At 38.7% G+C, this 16,159-nt stretch overlaps 1 protein-coding gene across 38 annotated transcripts in view; it reads right to left on the reverse strand.

Moving 5' to 3' along the window:
- LOC147353366 (uncharacterized) overlaps positions 1-8,778 on the reverse strand; it is a 478,153-nt gene extending 469,375 nt beyond the window's left edge. For 5 of the 38 annotated variants that reach the window (XR_015145063.1, XR_015145071.1, XR_015145066.1 and 2 more), the window contains exons 1-2: positions 8,062-8,647; positions 5,276-5,446 (exon numbers count right to left, since the gene is read on the reverse strand). The gene's annotated coding sequence lies outside the window, so the exon portion shown is untranslated. Of the gene's footprint in view, positions 1-5,275; positions 5,447-8,061 lie in introns of all 38 variants that reach the window. The other 33 variants (XR_015145084.1, XR_015145087.1, XR_015145088.1 and 30 more) reach the window with 24 other exon arrangements.
- Between the last annotated feature and the right edge of the window lie 7,381 nt (positions 8,779-16,159).

Consider the following 16,159-nt stretch of genomic DNA (forward strand, 5'->3'; position numbering starts at 1 on the left):
TGAAAGAACTAGTCGGAAAAGGTTACATACCGTATGATTCCAACTATATTACCTTCTGGAAGAGCTAGAACTATGGAGACAGCAAAAAGATCAGTGGTTTCCAGGGCTTTGGAGAAAGGGATGAAAACGTGGGGCACAGGGGATTTTAGGGTGGTAAAACTTGTATACGATACAATCATGGTAGATACAGGCCATTATACATTCATCAAAACCTGTAGGAATGTGCAACACAAAGACTGAACCCTAATGTAAACTGGGACTTAGCTAATAATAATGTATCAGTGCTGATTCCTCAATCCTAACAACTTTACCACACTAATGCTAGGCATTAACAGAAAAGATTATGTGTGGGGAGGCAGCAGTATATGAGAAATCACCATACTTTCCGCATAATTTTTCTGTAAACTTAAACTGCTCTAAAAAATAAAATCTATTAATTAAAAAGAAAACAAATGCTAATTCTAAAACTGAAAAGCACAGTATCTGAAATTGTTAAACCTACTGAATGGAGGAATGGAAATCACACCCCTCCAGAAGCAGAGATCGGTAAACTTGTAGAGGAAGCTATACAGAGTATCTGAAATGAAGCACTAGAGTTGAAAAGGCTAAATAAAATGAACAGAATCTCAACCATGAGACCATATCAAGTAGCCTAATACACTTGAAGTTATAGTCCCAAAGGAGAGGAGAAAGATTGGGTTAGAGAAAATATTTGAAGAAACAGCAGCTGGAAATTTTCCAAATTTGATGACAAATATTAACTCAGAGATTGAAGAAAATAACTCCCAATCAAACTGAGATAAACCAAAGATTAAAATCTTGAAAGCAGCCAGAATGTAGAAACATAATATATAGGAGAAAAAAAGAACAGTTTCCATCAACTTTTCACCAGAAATAATGCAACTCAGAAAATAATGTCTTTAGGGGATGAAACAAAAACATTATCTATCTATAATTCTATATCCAGAGTAAATGCCTTTAAAAATTATGGCAAGATAAATTATAAGATAGGAAAAAACTGAAAAAATCAATAGCTAGAAAATCTTTACTATGAGAAACATTGAAGGAAGTTGTTCAGGAAGATGGAAAATAATACCAGATGAAAATTTATATTTATACAAAGAAATGAAGAGCACAACAAATAGAAAATATGTGAGTAACTATTAAATATTTTCCTCTCATTTCTTGATTTTTTAAAAAATCATTTAAATCCAAATAGTATTTTGGATTTAAATACAAACAGTATTTAAACCCCAAATGTATTTGGGGTTTAAAAAATCATTTAAATCCAAATAGTAACAATGTATTTGGGGTTTATAATGTGTAGAAGTAAAATGATTGGAGAAGGCAATGGCACCCTACTCCAGTACTCTTGCCTGGAAAATCCCATGGGTGGAGGAGCCTGGTGGGCTGCAGTCCATGGAGTCTCGAAGAGTCGGACACGACTGAGCGACTTCATTTTCACTTTTCACTTTCATGCATTGGAGAAGAAAATGGTAACCCACTCCAGTGTTCTTGCCTGGAGAATCCCAGGGACCGGGGAGCCTGGTGGGCTGCCGTCTACGGGGTCACACAGAGGCAGACACAACTGAAGCGACTTAGCAGCAGCAGCAGAAGTAAAATGAAGTGAAAATACAATAGCACAAAAGAATGAGAAAATATCTTTATACTGCTGTATGGTTCTTATATTAAATGTGAAGTAGTAAACTATTAAAAGCTACACTGTTATAAGTTAAGGGTATATATTGTATACCCAGAGCAATCACTAAAACTATAAAACATAGAGTTATAGCTACCAACCCAATCAAGGAGATATAAATCACTGGAATATGTTCAATTAATTCAAAAGGAAACAAGAAAAGAAAATATATATATAGAAACCCAACCACATAATTTAATTAAATGCAAAAGAACTAAACACTCAAATTAAAAGATAATATTCATTAGGTTGGATTTTTAAAAAATATCGGGCACTAACTACGTCACATACAAAAGTGCACAAATAGGGTAGAAGTCAAAAGATGAAAAGACCCATGAAAACACCGACTACAAGAAAGTTGGAATAACTATATTAGTATTAAACAATGTAGACTTCCTTCAAGATAAGTATTACCAGATATCCAACTCTTTGAGACCCCATGGACTATATACAGTCCATGGAATTCTCCAGGCCAGAATACTGAAGTGGGTAGCCTTTGCCTTCTCTAGGGGATCTTCCCAACCCAGGGATGGAACCCAGGTCTCCCACACTGCAGGCAGATTCTTTACCAGTTGAGCCACTAGGGAAGCCCGAGAATACTGGAGTGGGTAGCCTTTCCCTTCTCCAGTGGATCTTCCCAACCCAGGAATCGAATTGGGGTCCCCTGCATTGCAGGGGGATTCTTTACTAACTGAGCTACCAGGGAAGCCCCATTACCAGATATAAAGAGAAACATTTAATAAGGGCAAAAATGTCAATTCATCAAGAAGCTGTAACAATCATATTTCTATATAACTGAAGCAAAAATTGACAGAATGGGAAAAATCATAAATTTACAATTAGAGTTGCAGATTTCAATACAATTGACCCTTGAACAACACAAGAGTGAATCCAAGGATAATCTATAGTTGGCCCTCCATATCCTAGGTTCTTCTGCATCTGTGGATCCACTGAATCATGTAACATATAGTACTGTAGTATTTACTATTGAAAAATATCCCTGTACAAGCGATAGTTCAAACCTGTCAGCTGTACTTATCACAGTTATGAATCGATAAAATATATTAGCCCAGTGTGCTGCTAGAACAGAAGACCATAAACTGAGTGACTTAAACACAACAGAAATTTTTTACAGTTCTAGAGGCTGGAAAATCCAAGATGAAGGAACCAACAGATTTGGTGTTTGCTAAGGACTCACTTCCTGGTTTACAATCATCTGTCTTTTTGCTGTGTCTTCAAATGGTAGAAGGGGCAAGGAAGTCTCTGAGGTATCCTTTATAAAGGCATGAACCCCATTCATGAGGTCTCCATCCTCATGACCTGATTACCTACCAAAGGTCCCACCTCCTAACACCATTATATTGAGAAAATTTCAACATATGAATTGGTGTGGGGGGTGGGGGGCGTGGAGGGAGCAGGGTTCACATTCTATAGCATCAAGTAAACAAACAAAAAAATAATAATAATAAAGAATATACAAAATGTCAATACAATCAACTCAACCTAGTTGATAGTCTATCCAAGTACACAAAGAATATTCACCAAGATAGACCTTAAAACTTGTTGGCCATAAAACAAGTCTCAAACTTAAAAGGATTCATATACTACAGAGTTTGTTTTCTGACAAAATAAAATTTAGAAATTAATGATAAGATTCCAGAAACATCTATAAATATTGGAAATTAAACACTATACTTCTAAATAACCCATAAATTAAAGAAGAAATTATAAAAGGAATTAGAAGATATTTAAATGAGAAAAATAAAAACACAACATACCAAAATGTTGGGATGTTGTGGGATGCAGCTAATACAATGCTTAAAAGTAAACTTGTAGCTCTGAAGGTTTATTTTAGAAAAGAAAAATAAATATTACCTAAGCTTCAACCTGAAATTATTTCAAAATGAGGAAATAGTACTCAAAGTATGCAGAAAGAAAAAAGATAATAGTAAAGAATGGAACATGATATAAGAGAAAATAATCAAAATATGAGGAAAATGGAAATTTTTTAAAAATTGATAAAACCCAAGCTAGGCTGATGAAGTAGAGTGAAACACAAATACTCAATATCAGGAATTAAAGAGAACATATCTCTACAGATCCTACATATGTTAAAATAATAAGAAAATATTATTAACTTCATTCTCATAATCTGAAAACTTGGGCTAAATGGACAAATTCTTAGAACACATTACCAAAGCTGACTCAAGGAGTAGAAAATCTAAATTTCCATATACTTATTAAAGAAAGTGAACTTTTATATATCTTCCCACAAATAAAACTCCAGGTCTAGGAGATTTTCCTGGTAGTTTTATCAGACATTTAAGGAAGAAATAATGTCAATTCTAAACAAACACATTCACAAACCTTGAGGAGAACATAATTTCAGTCTCATTGTATGAGGCTAGCACAAATCTGATGTCACAACCAGAAAAAAAAATCACAAGAAAAGAAAACAGCAGGTTAATATACCTCATGAAATTTTCATGAAAAATCCTTAACACAATATTATTCAAATCAAATCCCACTAAATACTACAAAATACAACACAACATGACCACATAAGATTTATCACAGGAATGTAAGGTTGGTTAACAGTCAAATGCCAACTGTTAAATTTGCATGTTAATAGAATAAGGTGGGTGGTGACTCTAATAATCTCAGCATGTGCTGAAAAATCTTTTGACAATTTAGAGAAGAAAACTTTCAAGCTAGAAACAGAGGAAATATCCTTAAACCTGGTATTATCTATTGGAATATATGTATTAGAATATATACTCTATAACTAAGATTGGATTTAATGCTTCCTCACTGAGATCAGTAAAAAGGCTGAAATGTCCACTGTCACCACTTCTAGTACCGTTTTGAATAGAGGTTCTAGTCAGTGTAACAAGAAAAAAGAATGAAAGGTGTATAAAAGCAATTTAAAGTAAAGCTGCCTTTATTTGCAGACTACATAATGGTGCACATAGAAAATACTAAGGAATCAAAAACAAAAAAATTATAGAACTAAGTGAATTTAGATGTCTAGGAAAAAAATAGAAAACTATTTTTGTGAACTTGGGCTAGATACACTTTCATATAGCTAAGATACAGAATTCAGGAGCCACTAAAAAACTGATGCAAGAAGGCGAGAGTGGGATGAACTGAGAGAGTAGCACTGAAATATATACATTACCATATGTAAAACAGATAGCTCATGGGAAGCTGCTATGTAGCACAGGGAGCTCAGCCCGGTGCTCTATGATGATCAAGAGGGGTGGGATGGGGTTCAAGAGGGAAGGTATATGTGTATACTTATGGCTGATTCACATTGTTGTATGGCTAAACCAACACAATATTGCAAAGCAATTATCCTCCAATTAAAAATAAATTTTAAAACAATTACTGTAAAAATTGAAAAGTTGGACTTTATTAAAATGCAATTTAAAACAATTTGCTCGTCAAAAGACATTTATAATGATTAAACAAGTCAAAAAATGAGAAAAAACTCAAAAATCTGACAAAGGATATATAGGGATATATATTTTATACCTCTATCTCTATACTTATCTTCTACAATGAAAAACAACTTACCTAATAAATAATGCAGGGTCTTCCCTGGTAGCTCAGTTGGTAAAGAATCCTCCTCCAATGCAGGAGACCCCAGCTTGATTCCTGGGTCGGGAAGATCCGCTGGAGAAGGGATAAGCTACCCACTCTAGTATTCTTGGGCTTCCCTTGTGGCTCAGGTGGTAAAGAATCTGCCTGCAATGAGGGAAACCTGGGTTCGATCCCTGGATTGGGAAGATCCCCTGGAGAAGGCAAGGGCTACCCACTTCAGTATTCTGGCCTGGAGAATTCCATGGACTGTATGTATAGTCCATGGGGTTGCAAAGAGTCAGACATGACTGAGCAACTTTCACTTCACTTCGAAGTTTGAACAGACACTTCACAAAAAGACATAAGCATATAAAAATTTATTCAACATCTTTAGTCACCAGAGAATAGCAAATTAAAGCTGTAATATTATGACATACCTATATATTAGCTAAAATGAACCCCAAATTTTGTGAAGATGTGGATGCTCAGAAGGCCCGTATGTTGCTCACGGATTGCAAAATATTACAACCATTCTGAAAAGGGTTCTGGTAGTCTCTTACAGTGTTAAACATACATTTAGTCTATAACCAGCAATTTCACTGTAAGGTATTTATGTAAGAAAAATGAAAGCACCTCTCCACAAAAAAGTCTTCTACAAAACTTAACTGTGGCAGCTTTATTTACAACAGCCAAAAACTGGCAGCAGCCCAGCTGTTCATCAAGAGGTGAAAGAATGAAGAAATTGTGGCATATTCATTCAATGAAATAATACTCAGCAATGATGATGAACAAATCGCTGATAGACAAAGCAAAAGTATTACACTAAGAGAGAAGTTTTCACATAAACATATATATTGCCTGATTTCCTTCAGAGAAAGTTCTAGAAAAGGTAAAACTAATCTTTGGTAAGAGAAATCAGGATAGCAGTTATTTCTGAGAAAGCAGAATAACTAGGAAAGGGCACTGTGGAGCTTTCTGGGGTTGTTGAAATATCTTGATAAGAGTGTGGCTTACATACTTGTAAGATCTGTACATTTCACTGTATTTAAACCTTAATTTTACAAAATCTTTAACTTTTATTTGTAGAAACTGGTGACTTTAAAATCATCTTGAGAACCTAGAAGAGCTAAACAATCTTGAAAAAGAGTAAGATAAGGACTTATACTGCCAGATTTCAAGATTTACTATAAAGCCATGGTAATCAAGACACTGTGATGGTGGTAATGAAAGACACATAAATTAGCAGAACAGAGTCCAGAAAGATCCATGCTTATATAATCAGTTGATTTGGGGGTAAAGGAATCTAAGCAATTCAATGAGGGAAAAGACAGGGTTTTTTCCCCAACAAATAGTACTGCAACAAGTAGCTATCTATAAGGAGTAAAACAACTTCAACTCTTGCCTCATGCCATACACAAAAGTTAATTCAAGATGGATCATTATATATCTCATCTCTGCATCTTCTACAATAAAAAATAACCCAACCAATAAATAATGCACTAAAACTTAGAATTATAAAACTGCCAAAAGAAACCACAAGAGAATACCTTTGCAACTTTAAAGCAGACATGGATTTCTCACATAGGAATGAAAAAGCATTCATCATAAAGGGGAAACTTTTTTTTTAATTTATGAAAAGACATTATTAAGAATAACTGGACTTCCCTGGTGGCACAGTGGATGAGAATTTGCCTGCCAAGGCCAGGGACATGGGTCGAATCACTTGGTCTGGGAAGATTCCACGTGCCTCAGAGCAACTAAGCCTGAGTACCACAACTACTTTGTCCACGTGCTCCAACTACTGACACTTGAGTGCCTGGAGCCCCGGTTCCACTGCAACGAGAAGCCCCTGCAGAGAACAGACAGTAGCCCCTGCTCACCCCAAGTAGAGAAAGTCCAGACACAGCAACAAAGGCCCGGTGCAACCATGAATAAATAAGTAGAACATGTTAGGCACAGATCGGGTGAAAACTCACAAACGTATTCACAAAACACATATCTAATAAGCCTCTGGATCTAAAACATACAAAGAACTTCTCAAACCTCAATCATAAAAAGACAACCCAATTTTTGAAATGAGTAAAAAGACTTGAACAGGCAATTCACAAATGAATATACGTGAGAGTGGCTCAATAGCATGAGTCATCAAGAATATGCAAATTAAAACAAAGATGATATACAATTATGCACACACTATGATGGCTGACATTCAAAAGACTGGCAACATCAAATTCTGATGAGGATGTGGAGCACAACAACATCAGGAAGATGGCCACTTTAGCAATCCGTCTAGCAATTTCATATACAGTTAAGCATTCGCCACCCTTAGGACCCAGCAACTCCACCTGTGTACAGTCTACCTCAGAGTTACCGTGGTTCAGTTCCAGACCACCATAAAAAAGCCAGTACCTCAGCAGAGCAAGTCATGCAAACATTTCGGTTTCCCCGGAGCAAGTAAGGTGGTTCACTCAGTGGTTCACCAATCTGTCTCTTGCTTCAGCAGGATTTGGTCAGAACAGACCCAGGGACGCCCCCTCCTCCAGCCTCTGACCACCCTCCAACCTTTTTCTCAAGCTGCGCCTTTGGAAACAACCACTCAGCTATCCTCAGCCTCCGGGACCAGCCACATCGTTTTTTTGTTTTGTTTTGTTTTTTTGAGCTTAGCTCCTTATTACCTATCAACATTGGTTGAGCTCCCAGACTTAGTAGAACTATGCCACCCCAGTGGAGGCGTTGTCAATCATCTGGTCAACAGGCATCTGCGGGCCTCCCGCACCTACCTCTCTCTGGGCTTCTCCGGGGCAACGATGTGGCTCCGGAGGGTGTGAGCCAAATTTTTCCGCAAATTGTCTGAGGAGAAACTCCAGAGATCCCAACGTCTCTCAAAAATGCAAAACCACTGTGGTGGCCACGCCCTCTTCTGGCATGCCCAGACCATCCCAAGATGAGTGGGGTAAAATCCAGGACGCCAAGGAAGCCTTCGCGGTCCTGGAGAAGTACCTGAACCAGGCCTTCCAGATCTGCATGCCCTAGGTTCTGCCCCGGCAGACCCCCAGCTCTGTGACTTCCGGGAGAGCCGCTTCCTGGAGGAGCAGGTGAAACTCATCAAAAAGGTGCGTGACCACGTGACTGACCTCCGCAGGTTGCCTGGTCCCCAGGCTGGGCTGCATCAATATCTCTTCCAAATGCTCGCCCTTTCAGCACAACTAGAAGCCTCCCAAGACCCAGCAGCCTTTGAGCCCCTCTGGCATCCTCCCGGTGTCAAGACTTCTGCCTGAAGGTTCTCTCTGCAGCCACTAGGCAGCTTTTTAACCATGCTGGAGCCCTTACTCACGCAGTGGACCAAATGGAAACAATAAACATTTTTAAAGTGGCCCACCAAAAAAAAAAAAAAAATTTGGTTTACAGGATACTGTAGTCTATTAAGTATCCCTGGTGGCTCGAACAGTAAAGAATCTGCCTGCAATACAGGAGACCAGAGTTCAATCCCTGGATTGGGAAATCGATCCTCTGGAGAAGGAAATGGCAACCCACTCCAGTATTCTTGCCTGGAAAGTTCCATGTATGGAGGAGCCTGCGGGGCTACAGTCCATGGGGTCACAAAGAGTTGGGTACAACTGAGCGACTAAGCACATAGCACCATTTATGTCTAAAAAAATAATGTCCCTACCTTAATTTTAAAATACTTTATTGCTAAAAAGTGCTTCAGAACATCCATCTTCTTTTTGCAACAGTAACATTAAAGATCACTGATCACAGCACAACCTAGCAAAAATAATAATTATGAAAAAGTTTAAAATATTGCAAGAATTTCAGAAAGGTGATACAGAGACATAAAGTGATCAGATGCTTTGGGAAAATGGTGCCAAATAGACTTGCTTGATAAAGGGTTGTCACAAACCTATTTGTAAAAAAAACCCAATGTCTGTGAAGCACAATTGAGCTAAGTGCAATAAAATGAGGTCTGCCTGTATTTACTCAAGAGAAATGAAAATGTGCACAATAAGAGTTGAACAAGAATATCCACATCAGCTTTGTTCATAATAGCCCAAAACTAGAAACAACCCAAATGTCCTTCAACAAGTGAGGGGATAAATAATGGAGTTATAATCATACTACAGAAGTTAACCCAGCAATAAAGAGGAATGAATTACTGATACATGCAACAACGCAAATGAGCCTCAAAGACATGATGCTGAAAAAAGCCAGATACAAAAGAATACATCCTGCACAATTAGATTTATATGGAGTTCCAGAACAGGCAAAATTAATCTGTTGAAAGAAATCAGAGCAGTGTTTTCCTGAGAGCCAGGGGGAAAGATGGACTGGAAGGAGGAGTTAGAATGTTTTGTTTTTTTTTTAGGGGAGGGAAATGTTCTGTGTCTTGACAGAGATGTGGGTTACATGGCAACATTCATTTGCAAAAACTCATTACACTGTGCTATGAAGATCTGTGCATTTCACTGACTATTAATTATATGTCAATTAAACAATAAGGAGCTAACATTCTTTTAAAGAAGAAGATATGGGGGGAAAGCATATATTAAAACAAGAGCCTGAGAAAATATCAGGGCACAGGAAAGAGTCTGCCTGCAATACAGAAGACCCCGGTTCAATCCCTGGGTTGAGAAGATTCCCTGGAGAAGGGCATGGCAACCCACTCTAGTATTCTTCCCTGGAAAATCCCATGGACAGAAGAGCCTGGTGGGCTACAGTCCATAGGGTGGTAAAAAGTTGGACACGACTGAAGCAACTTAGCACACACGCACACACGCACATAGAACACATATTCAAAAAACAAATCTCCAAAATGTTAGTGTGACTGCTGGGAAAAAGCCATTTTCCTCAGTAGTGTGGGGGTGGTCTCATCTTTTCCCCATCCCTCTTCCATAAACCTAGAGGATCACAAAAAGAGTGAGTGCTGAGGTGGCTCAAATCCAAGATGAGACAAACCATTTTTGCATGTTAACCTCTGAGACACTTACATGGAGAAGCCCACATTCACAAGGGGAGACACTGACTGGTCCCTAAGATGCTGCATCATCAGTGAGATTTGAATCTCCACCCCTCACTGCTCTCTTATTCAAAGTGAAGCCAGATGACTGAATGGCACTGCTGATTAGAAGTGACTGGGTCCTAGGGTAACAAGCAAGAGCATTAATGGGCATAAGGAGAAATTTTCTCCTAGAAACTAGAAGAAGTTGATTCCAAGAGTTTACCTTCAACAGCTGTTGGGGAACAGAGGCAAGTTAAATAGAGGAGATGCATCATACCCAAACCCTTCCCTTCTCCATCAAGCAGGAGCATGTAGACCCCTCTCTAGGCCAAGTGTGGCCATGAGCCAGTAGCGTCAATGTTACCCGGAAACTTGCCAGAAATATAGAACCTCAGGCCCCACCCCAGACCTGCTGAATCAGAATCTGTATTTCTGCAGAATCCCCATGTGATTCATGTACACATAGAAATTTGAGAAATGCTGCTGGGAGTTCATTGCTTTTTATTTAACAAACATATATATACTTTTTATTTTGTGCCAGGCACTGTTCTACATGTTTTATTTTTATTTTTTCAATTTATTTATTGAAAGATAATTGCTTTACAGAATGTTGTTGTTTTCAGTCAAACTGCAACATGAATCAGCCAAAGGTATACATATGCTGCTGCTGCTGCTGCTGCTAAGTCGCTTCAGTCGTGTCCGACTCTGCGCAACCCCATAGATGGCAGCCCACCAGGCTGCCCCGTCCCTGGGATTCTCCAGGCAAGAACACTGGAGTGGGTTGCCATTTCCTTCTCCAATGCATGAAAGTGAAAAGTGAAAGTGAAGTCACTCAGTCGTGTCTGACTCCTAGCGACCCCATGGACTGCAGCCCACCATGCCCCTCCATCCATGGGATTTTCCAGGCAAGAGTACTGGAGTAGGGTGCCATTGCCTTCTCTGAAAGTACACATATATCCCCTCCCTTTTGAAGCTCCGTCCCATCTCCTGCCCCATCCCATCCCTCTAGATTGATACAGAGCCTCTGTTTGAGTTTCAAAGCCATATAACAAATTCCCGTTGGTTATCTATTTTACATATGGTAATATAAGTTTCCATGTTACTCTTTCCATACATCTCACCCTCTCCTCCCCTCTCCCAATATCCATAAGTCTATTCTTTATGTCTATTTCTCCATTGCTTCCCTGCAAATAAATTCTTCAGTACCATTTTTCTAGATTCCATATATATGTGTTAGAATACGATATTTATCTTTCTTTTTCTAATTCACTTCACTCCGTATAATAGATTCTAGGTTCATCCACCTCATCAGAACTGATTCAAATGCATCCTTTTTTATGACCGAGTAACATTCTATTGTGCATATGTACCACAATTTCTTTACCCATTCATCTGTCAATGGACATCTAGGTTGCTTCCATGCTCTAGCTATTGTAAATAGTGCTGCAATGAACAATGGGATACATGTGTCTTTTTCAATTTTGGTTTCCTCAGGGTATATGGCTAGGAGTGGGATTGCTGGGTCATATGGTGGTTTTATTCCTAGTTTTTTAAGGAATCTCCATACCGTCTTCCATAGTGGCTGTATAATTTACATTCCCACCAACAGTGCAAGAGCATTCCCTTTTCTCCACACCCTCTCCAGCATTTACTGTTTGTAGACTTTTTGATGATGGCCATTCTGACTGGGGTGAGGTGATATCTCATTGTGGTTTTGATTTGCATTTCTCTAATAATGAGCGATGTTGAGCATCTTTTCATGCATTTGTTAGCCATCTGTATGTCTTCTTTGGAGAAATGTCTGTTTAGGTCTTTTTCCCACTTTTTGATTGGGTTGTCTGTTTTTTTGGTATTGAGTTGTATGAGCTGCTTGTATATGCTAGAAATTAATCCTTTGTCAGTTGTTTCCTTTGCTATTTTTTTCTCCCATTCTAAGGGTTGTCTTTTCACCTTGCTTAGTGTTTCCTTTGCTGTGCAAAAGCTTTTAAGTTTAATCAGGTCCCACTTGTTTACTTTTGTTTTTATTTCTGTTACTCTAGGAGGTGGGTCATAGAAGATCTTTCTTTGATTTATGTCATCGAGTGCTCTGCCTATGTTTTCCTCTAAGAGTTTTATAGTTTCTGGTCTTACATTTAGGTCTTTAATCCATTTTGAGTTTATCTGAGTCTATGGTGTTAGAAAGTGTTCTAGTTTCATTCTTTTACATGTAGCTGTCCAGTTTTCCCAGCACTATTTATTGAAGAGGCTGTCTTTGCCCCATTGTATATTCTTGCCTTTGTCAAAAATAAGGTACCCTTAAGTGTGGGGCTTTATTTCTGGGCTTTCTATCTTGTTCCATTGTCTATATTTCTGTTTTTGTGCCACTGCCATACTATCTTGATGACTGTAACTCTGTACTATAACCTGAAGACAGGTAGCTTGATTCCTCCAGCTCCATTCTTCTTTCTCAAGACTGCTTTGGCTGTTTGGAGTCTTTTGTGTTTCCATACGAATTGTGAAATATTTAGTTCTAGTTCTGTGAAAAATGCCATTGGCAATTTGATAGGGATTGCACTGAATCTGTAGACTGTATTTGGTAGTATAGTCATTTTCACAATATTGATTCTTCCTACCCAGGAACATGGAATATCTCTCCATCTGTTTATGTCATCTTTGATCTCTTTCATTAGTGCCTTATAATTTTCTGTATACAGCTCTTTTGTCTCCTTGGGTAAGTTTATTCCTACATATTTAATTCTTTTTGTTGCAATGGTGAATAGGATTGATTCCTTAATTTCTCTTCCAGATTTTTCATAGTTAGTATATAGAAATACAAGTGATTTCTGTGTATTGATTTTGTATCCTGTGCCTTTGCTAAATTCACTGACTAGCTCTAGTAATCTTCTGATACTATCTTTAGGGTTTTCTATGTACAGTATCATGTCATCTGCAAACAGTGAGAGCTTTACTTCTTTTCTAATCTGTATTCCTTTTATTTCTTTTTCTTCTCTGATTGCTGTAGCTAGGACTTCCAGAACTATGCTGAATAATAGTGGTGAAAATGGACACCCTTGTCTTGTTCCTGATCTTAGGGAGAATACTTTCAGTTTTTCACCACTGAGAATAATGTTTCCTGTAGGCTTATCGTATATGGCCTTTACCATGTTGAAGTAGGTTCTTTCATGCCCATTTTTTGAAGAGTTTTATTGTTACCCTGCTTATTTAACTTATATGCAGAGTACATCATGACAAATGCTGGGCTGGAAGATGCACAAGCTGGAATCAAGATCGCTGGGAGAAATATCAATAACCTCAGATATTCAGATAACACCACCATTATGGCAGAAAGTGAAGAGGAACTAAAGAGCTTCTTGATGAAGGTAAAAGAGGAGAGTGAAAAAGTTGGCTTAAGGCTCAACATTAAGAAAACTAAGATCATGGCATCTGGTCCCATCACTTCATGGCAAATAGATGGGGAAACAGTGAAAACAGTGGCTGACTTTATTTTTGGGGGGTGTTCCAAAATCACTGCAGATGGTGACTGCAGCCATGAAATTAAAAGACGCTTACTCCTTGGAAGGAAAGTTATGACCAACCTAGACAGCATATTAAAAAGCAGAGACATTACTTTGCCAACAAAGGTCCATCTAGTCAAGGCTATGGCTCTTCCAGTGGTCACATATGGATGTGAGAGTTGGACTATAAAGAAAGCTGAGTGCCAAAGAACTGATGCTTTTGAACTGTGGTGTTGGAGAAGACTCTAGAGTCTTGAAGAAGACTCCAAGAGTCCTTTGGGCTGCAAGGAGATCCAACCAGTCCATCCTAAAGGAGATCAGTCCTGGGTGTTCTTTGGAAGGACTGATGCTGAAGCTGAAACTCCAATACTTTGGCCACCTGATGTGAAGAGCTGACTCATTTGAAAAGACCATGATGCTGGGAAAGATTGCGGGCAGGAGGAGAAGGGGATGACAGAGGATGAGATGGTTGGATGGCATCACCAACACATGGACAAGATAAACTCTGGGAGCTGGTGATGGACAGGGAGGCCTGGTGTGTTGTGGTTCATGGGGTCGCAAAGAGTCAGACACGACTGAGCAACTGAACTGAACTGAACTGAATCATAAATGAGTGCTAAATTTTGTCATAGGATTTTTCTGCATCTACTGAGATTATCATATGGTTTTTATTTTTCAATTTTTTAATATAGTGTATCACATTGATTGATTTGCATATATTGAAGAATCTTTGCATTCCTGGAATAAACCCAACTTGATAATGGTGTATGAGCTTTATGGTGTGTTGCTAAATTCTGTTTGCTAAAATTTTTATGAGGATTTTTTCATCTTTGTTCATCAGTGATACTGGCCTGTAGTTTTCTTTTTTTGTGTTTTATTTGTCTGGTTTTGGTATCAGAGTGATGGTGGACCAGTAGAATGACTTTGGAAGTGTTCCTTCCTCTGTACTTTTTTAAAAGAGTTTTAGAAATACAGGCATTCAGTTCAGTCACTCAGTTGTGTTCGACTCTTTGTGACCCCATGGACCACAGCACGCCAGGCCTCCCTGTCCATCAACAACTACCAGAATTTAATCAAACTCATGTCCATTGAGTCGGTGATGCCATCCAACCATCTCATCCTCTGTCATCCCCTTCTCCTTGTGCCTTCAATCTTTTCCAGCATTAGGGTCTTTTCAAATAAGTCAGTTCTTCACATCAGGTGGCCAAAGTATTGGAGTTTCAGCTTCAACATCAGTGCCTTCAAGGAATATTCAGGACTGATTTCCTTTAGGATGAACTGGTTGAATCTTCTTGCACTCCAAGGGGCTCTCAAGAGTCTTCTCCAACACCACAGTTCAAAAGCATCAATTCTTCAGTGCTCAGCTTTATTTATAGTCCAAGTCTCACATCCATACATGACCACTGGAAAAACCATAGCCTTGACTCAGTTCAGTTCAGTTCAGTCACTCAGTCATGTCCGACTCTTTGCAACCCCATGAATCACAGCATGCCAGGCCTCCCTGTCCATCACCAACTCCCGGAGTTCACCCAGACTCACGTCCATCAAGTCAGTGATGCCATCCAGCCATCTCATCCTCTGTCGTCCTCTTCTCCTCCTGCCCCCAATCCCTCCCAGCATCAGAGTCTTTTCCAATGAGTCAACTCTTTGCATGAGGTGACCAAAGTACTGGAGTTTCAGCTTTAGCATCATTCCTTCCAAAGAAATCCCATGGCAAAGTAATGTCTCTGCTTCTTAATATGCTGTCTAGGTTGGTCATAACTTTCCTTCCAGGGAGTAAGTGTCTTTTAATTTCATGGCTGAAATCACCATCTGCAATGATTTTGGAACCCAAAAAAAAATAAAGTCAGCCACTGTTTTCACTGTTTCCCCATCTCTTTGCCATGAAGTGATGGGATCGGATGCCATGATCTTAGTTTTCTGAATGTTGAGCTTTTAAGCCAACTTTTTCACTCTCCTCTTTCACTTTCATCATGGGGCTCTTTTTTCCCTAAATGTTTGAGAGAATTCTCCTGGGAAGCCATCTGGTGCTGGGCTTTTGTTTTGGGGGAGATTTTTTATCACAGCTTCAATTTCAATGCTTGTAATTGGGTTGTTCATAATTTCTCTTTCTTCCTGGTTCAGTCTTGGAAGATTGAACTTCTCTGAGAATCTGTCCATTTCTTCCAGGTTGTCCCTTTTATAGCCACATAGGTGTTCATAATAGTCTCTTATAATCCTTTGTATTTCCGCATTGTCTTTTGTAACTTCTCCTTTTTCATTTCTAGTTTTGTTGATTTGATTCTTCTGTCTTTTTCTTGATGAGTCTGGCTAAAGGCTTCTCAATTTTGTTTATCTTCTCAAAGAACCAGCTTTTAGTTTTATTAATCTCTACTACTGTTTCTTTCA

The sequence above is a fragment of the Bos grunniens genome, chromosome 18, assembly GCF_055505025.1.
Source record: "Bos grunniens cultivar Pamir isolate PY7600 chromosome 18, Bosgru_T2T1.0, whole genome shotgun sequence".
Taxonomy (NCBI): domain Eukaryota; kingdom Metazoa; phylum Chordata; class Mammalia; order Artiodactyla; family Bovidae; genus Bos; species Bos grunniens.